General features: G+C 41.8%; 1 pseudogene; it reads left to right on the top strand.

Moving 5' to 3' along the window:
- The first annotated feature begins 492 nt into the window (after positions 1-492).
- LOC149257895 (phosphatidylinositol 4-kinase beta 1 pseudogene) overlaps positions 493-6,000 on the top strand; it is a 156,929-nt pseudogene continuing 151,421 nt past the window's right edge.

Genomic DNA, 6,000 nt, shown 5'->3' with positions numbered 1-6,000 from the left:
GAACCGCCAAAGCCCGAGTCTCATTAAGTTCACTGTAGAACTGGCAGTTTAAGAGCTGGCTCATGCATGAAGTCAAAACATGCTCAAACACCCGTATGACAAAGCAATGTGGCAGCGCAGTATGGCCACGTAGCTTATATAACCAGGGTTACATCAATAATCAAACCATAGCCTAAATTGTTGTGAACTCGTGGCATATGCATAGTAACTTGTAAACATACGTGCGCATATAAAGGTTTGGTTATCATATGACATATAGCAAACGGCTAAAATACAATATACAGTAAATTTTTTTTTTATGTGTGTTTAGGCGTGACAAGTTGGTATCAGAGCCAAGTTTCAACACTGTGGCCTAAGGCAAACATGTTTCACTGTGAAAGCCTACACCATGCATATGTAAGTGAGTTAATAATTCATCTAACTGCTGTTCTGTTTATTTAGGGATAAATACAGATTTACGACAGTTAGCAGTTAAACCAGAAAGGAGACAAAATGCAAGGAACCGACAGTAACCCTCAGGAGAACCCGGAGCTGTGGGTACAGTTGGGTGAGGCAACACGAAGTACCAATCTGGCAATACTGGAAACTGTTCAAGAATTGAAAAATGAGATGGCACGTTTGCGAGAGGACAACGCGCGTTTGACAGTTGAACAAGAAAGGATTCTGAAGAGTTTGTCGGACAGGCAAAATCCACCTCTATCTAACCCCAGCGCGGAACAGCAGAGGACGACAGAAGAACAAAATTATCAGATTGAACCTGAAAATTCAGAAGGCAAAGAGGATCATTCTGACAATGTACCAGAGCAGCAGACTTCAAAACGTCAGAGAATGGAGTTGCAGGGAGAATTTCGAAAAATTAAACCCCCACATTTTGATGGCGAACAGGAGGAAGCAGCTGAAGCTTGGTTAATAAATATGAATAAATATTTTCAGCTGTACGAATATGATCATAACTTGAAGGCGAGATTAGCTATCTTCCAGTTACAAGGTAAGGCAACCTTGTGGTGGGAGGAAACCAAGATTGTTAAAGGGGTAAGCGAGCGAACCATTACCTGGGAGAAGTTCCAGAAATACTTCAAAGAAAGGTACCTGACTGAACGCTTTTACGATGAAAAGGCAAGGGAATTCCATGATTTAAGATTGGGACATCAGACAATGGATGAGTTCATTAATCGCTTTACCTCTCTGTTACGTTATGTACCGTATATCAAGGAGGAAAAGGCGAAGGTACAAAGGTTTGTGAGTAGCTTACCTTCATATATAAGAGAGAGGATTGAATTTGACAATCCTAGGACCATGGATGAGGCCATTCGTAAGGCAAGGATCTGCTACCAGCAGAATAAACAGAAGGGGGATACTTCAAACAAAAGATGGAATGAAAAGAAGAGTAGTCGGATGGTTGGGGTCAGTAAGGGAGGTCGCAGCAGTGGAAGTAAGGGAGCTGGTAAAGGATTAAACAGAAGATCTGCTACAAAGAATGCGCCCCGATCTAGGCCAATGAGCGAGTCTAGAGTAAGTGAGCAGCCTGTTAGACCAGAAGGTGAGGGGATGACCAGACCCCCAGTTCAATGCTGGGGCTGTGGAGGACCTCACTATGTTAAAATCTGCCCACAGCGAAAAGGGACAGACCAGATATCCCAAATTCATGAAGCTTCGACTGTTGGGGACGTGGCGCGTAATGTACCCAGAATTAATGCAGCTTTGGAGGACCGTCAAGCGGAATACCAGCCGACCATGGTTGAATTTGAAGGTAAAATTTCGAACCTTTCTATAGCTGTTCTTATAGATCCAGGAGCTACTTTAAGTTATGTTAGCCCAAGGATAGTAGAACAGTGTAAGTTACAGTCTGAAAAATTCAGGAATCCATGGTTGGTACAGTTAGCTACAGGAGCCAAGAGACGGGTCTTGGCCAAAATAAATAACTGCTCTCTAACCATAGCAGGGCAGCCAGTAGTGGCAGACTTAAACATACTACCTTTGGGTTCATATGACATCCTGATCGGGATGGATTGGCTGGAGAAACACTGGTCCTTAGTGAATTGCAAGACAAAAACTATTTACTATAAGGATGACCGTGGGGAGCAGCAGGAATTACAAGGAATTAAGCATCCTGTGCAGATTCGACCCATTACAGCATCCCAGTTAGCTAAATGCATCAGAAAGAAATGTCAGATTTACGCTATTCAGGTGGGATACGCAAATCAGAAAGAAAAAACTGCTACGCTGGGTAACATCCCGGTGGTGCAAGATTTTGCAGATGTTTTTCCTGAGGAGGTACCGGGATTGCCACCTAAAAGGGATGTGGACTTCACTATTGAATTGATTCCAGGGGCAGCACCCGTGTCACGGGCACCATACCGAATGAGTGTACCAGAATTAACAGAATTAAAAATGCAGCTGCAGGAGCTGCTGGATAAAAATTACATCCGTCCTAGTGTATCACCCTGGGGATCCCCAGTGTTATTTGTCAAAAAGAAAGATGGAACTTTTCGGATGTGCATTGATTATCGTCAGCTGAATAAGCTCACGATTAAAAATAAATATCCTTTGCCTAGGATAGATGAACTTTTTGACCAAGTGAAGGGGGCAACGGTATTCTCTAAGATTGATCTGCGATCTGGTTATCATCAGATCAGAATTAAAGAAGAGGATATCGCTAAGATAGCTTTCAGAACGCGGTATGGGCATTATGAATTCGTGGTGCTACCTTTTGGGTTGACCAACGCACCTGCTACCTTCATGTGTTTGATGAACAATGTATTTCACAGGTTCTTAGATAAATTTGTGTTGATATTCATAGATGACATTCTGATCTACTCCCGATCAAGGAAGGAGCATGAAAAACACCTCAGATTGGTGTTGCAAACTTTGCGAGAACATCAATTATATGCAAAGTTTAGTAAGTGTGATTTCTTTAAGGAGGAAATACAGTACTTAGGCCACGTAATCACAAAGGAGGGCATTGCAGTTGATCTTGAGAAAATCAGAACTATAATGGAGTGGCCCATACCAAAAGACGTGGCAGATATTAGGTCCTTTATGGGGCTAGCAGGTTATTACACAAGATTTGTGGAAGGCTTTTCAAGGGTAGCATACCCTATCACCTCCTTACAAAAGAAGGGAAAGGTATTTAAGTGGACCTCAGAATGTCAGCGGAGCTTTGAACAGCTCAAGCACTTACTCACCACCGCCCCCATATTAAGTATAGCTGATCCTAATAAGGATTACGTGGTCTGTACTGATGCAAGCAAAGAAGGCGTGGGAGGAGTGCTGATGCAAGAGGGAAGAGTAATTGCATACGAATCAAGGAAATTAAAGGAACATGAGCAGAAATATTCTGCTTACGACTTGGAGCTGGCAGCTGTTATTCATGCACTGAAAATGTGGCGACACTACCTCTTGGGAAGAAAATTTTTGCTGTTAACAGACCACCACAACTTAACAAATTATTTCAGCCAACCCACTTTGAATGCGAGACAAGCTCGTTGGGCTGACTTTTTAAGCGGGTTTGATTTTGAAAGTAAACATTTAAAGGGGAAGGAGAACCGAGTAGCTGATGCATTGAGTCGAAAGGTACAATGCGTGTGCAAGATTTCGGTCAGTAAGTGGCAGAGTACTCTACTTGAGAGGATAAAAACAACAGCTGATCAAGATGCTGTTTATCATAAAATTAAACAGCAAGTACAACAACTTTCTGGTAAGGAAATACAACAGGGGTATGAGCTAGATGATGCCGGAATGCTGTATTTAAATAAAAGGCTGTATATACCTAATGAAAATAGTCTTAGAAGACTGATTCTGGACGAATTTCATACCAGCCATTATACCGGGCATCCAGGGTACCAGAAAATGGTTACCGCTCTTCGAAAGGAATATTATTGGCCAAAAATGAAGAAGGAAGTAGCAGAGTATCTAGCGCGATGTATAAAATGTCAACAGATTAAGGCGGAACATATGCATCCAACAGGGCTGTTACAACCTTTGCCCATTCCAGAATGGAAATGGGAGACTATTTCCATGGACTTTATAACCGGACTGCCTCGAACAAAGAAAAATAATGATTCCATTATGGTGGTAGTGGACAAGTTAAGTAAGGCAGCACACTTCATACCTGTACAATCAATGTATAAGGCTGTGCAAATTGCTCATATTTTTATGCAAAATGTGTTCAAATTGCATGGACTTCCGAAGGTGATCATTTCTGATCGTGATGTTAAGTTCACATCAACCTTTTGGAGAACATTATTTGCTGAACTAGGGACACAGCTGAACTTTAGTACAACTTATCATCCCCAGACAGATGGCCAAACGGAACGAGTAAATCAGGTAGTGGAGGACATGTTGAGAGCATGTGTTATGATGAAACCAACTCAATGGGAGGAATACCTCCACCTGGTCGAGTTTGCATACAACAATGGGTATCATTCCTCAACACAGTTGAGTCCTTTTGAGGTTCTGTACGGGCGGAAGTGCCGCACACCCTCAAGTTGGGGTGGACCTGAGGATAGGTTACGAATTGGTCCTGAGATGCTCAAGGAAATGGAAGACACGGTAAAAAAGGTGCGTGCTAACTTAAAAGCCGCTCAGGACAGACATAAAAGTTTTGCTGATCGAAAAAGAAGGTTCAAAGAATTCCAAGTTGGGGATCATGTGTTTGTTAGAATCCAACCCAGAAGAAGTACCTTGCAGTGGAGCGGGTGTGCCAAACTTGCACCTCGCTATTTTGGACCTTTTCAAATCTTGGCAAGGGTGGGGCCGGTAGCTTATCAACTCGCTCTACCAGGTTATATTGCAGGTCGAGCCGGAAGGCGAGGTTCTGGTCGAACCACTGACCATTCTCGACCGGAGAGAAGTGCAACTGCGGAAACGGGTTATTTTCCAAGCTAAGGTGCAGTGGCAACATTATGGGCCTGAAGAGGCCACTTGGGAGGACGAGGAACTCCTTAGAAAAGCTTACCCGAATTTGTTTAAGGGCAACGGACATCGGGACGATGTCCAATCACAGGAGGGGGAGATGTAATAACCCCAGATTATGTAAATATGAAATTTACTGTGGTAAAAGACATTAATACAGTTGTTGTTTATGTTTAAAAACAAACTGTGACAAACTATTTTGATAAAAGTAATTTAAATAATTTTCTTGAAATGCTGGCAGCCTCTAAGAGGTGTAATTAAAAGAAAGAGTTAAGTTATAATAACTAATGGAAAACTACCCTCCCAGAATAGGAAAAGTCCTGGCTGTGGGGAAGAAGTTCTGTGCTGTAGGGACAGACAAGAAAAACCTTTTTCCAAGAAAAGGAAAGAAAAAGAAACAGGGGTTAAGTCTGGTTAGGACCAGATAACCAGGCACAGAGAGTGCGCAAATCTTGTTGAGGACTTGAGGTCTGCAAGATGGCGCGGGGGGAGAATTCCGTCTGAGGGATGGATCTCATGGCTGGGTGGAAGAGCAGAACCAAACACAGGTGACTTGCTTGAAGAAACCATTTCTGATACTGGTGAACCAGGTACGGTTCTAGTTGCAGTGTCCCTGAATGAATATAGATATACAGTGAAATTTACAGTATGTAAATAAGGGCTGTGTTTATTTGCTAGATATACAGTGAATTTACAGTATGTAAATAAGGACTGTGTTATTTGCTAGATATACAGTGAAATTTACGGTATGTAAATAAGGACTATGTTTATTTCCTAAATACTGTTATTGTATACAGTGATTTTACAGTAGGAAATTATTCTTCTAAACACTGTTATGTTATTAAGTAACTGCATAAGTGTAGTTGTAAACGAAAGGTCTGTTACAAACCAGAGACATAAAGCAAATTAGCCGTGTAGTAAACAAAGCTACAAACCTGATAGTAAATAGAGCTGCAGCAAATGTAGTTATACTAAAGACAGGTTAAGAATAAGAAGAGAGAAACCGGCTATTGAACAATCATTATTATGTCATAACCTCGTCGAAAGAACAGAGACACTGTACTAATATCAGAACAGTGAATAATA

This window comes from Pinus tabuliformis, chromosome 6, assembly GCF_031772625.1.
Source record: "Pinus tabuliformis cultivar Carrire ecotype Pingquan chromosome 6, CPIR1, whole genome shotgun sequence".
In the NCBI taxonomy this organism is placed as follows: Eukaryota; Viridiplantae; Streptophyta; class Pinopsida; order Pinales; family Pinaceae; genus Pinus; species Pinus tabuliformis.
This window is presented reverse-complemented; position numbering and strand designations above follow the sequence as displayed.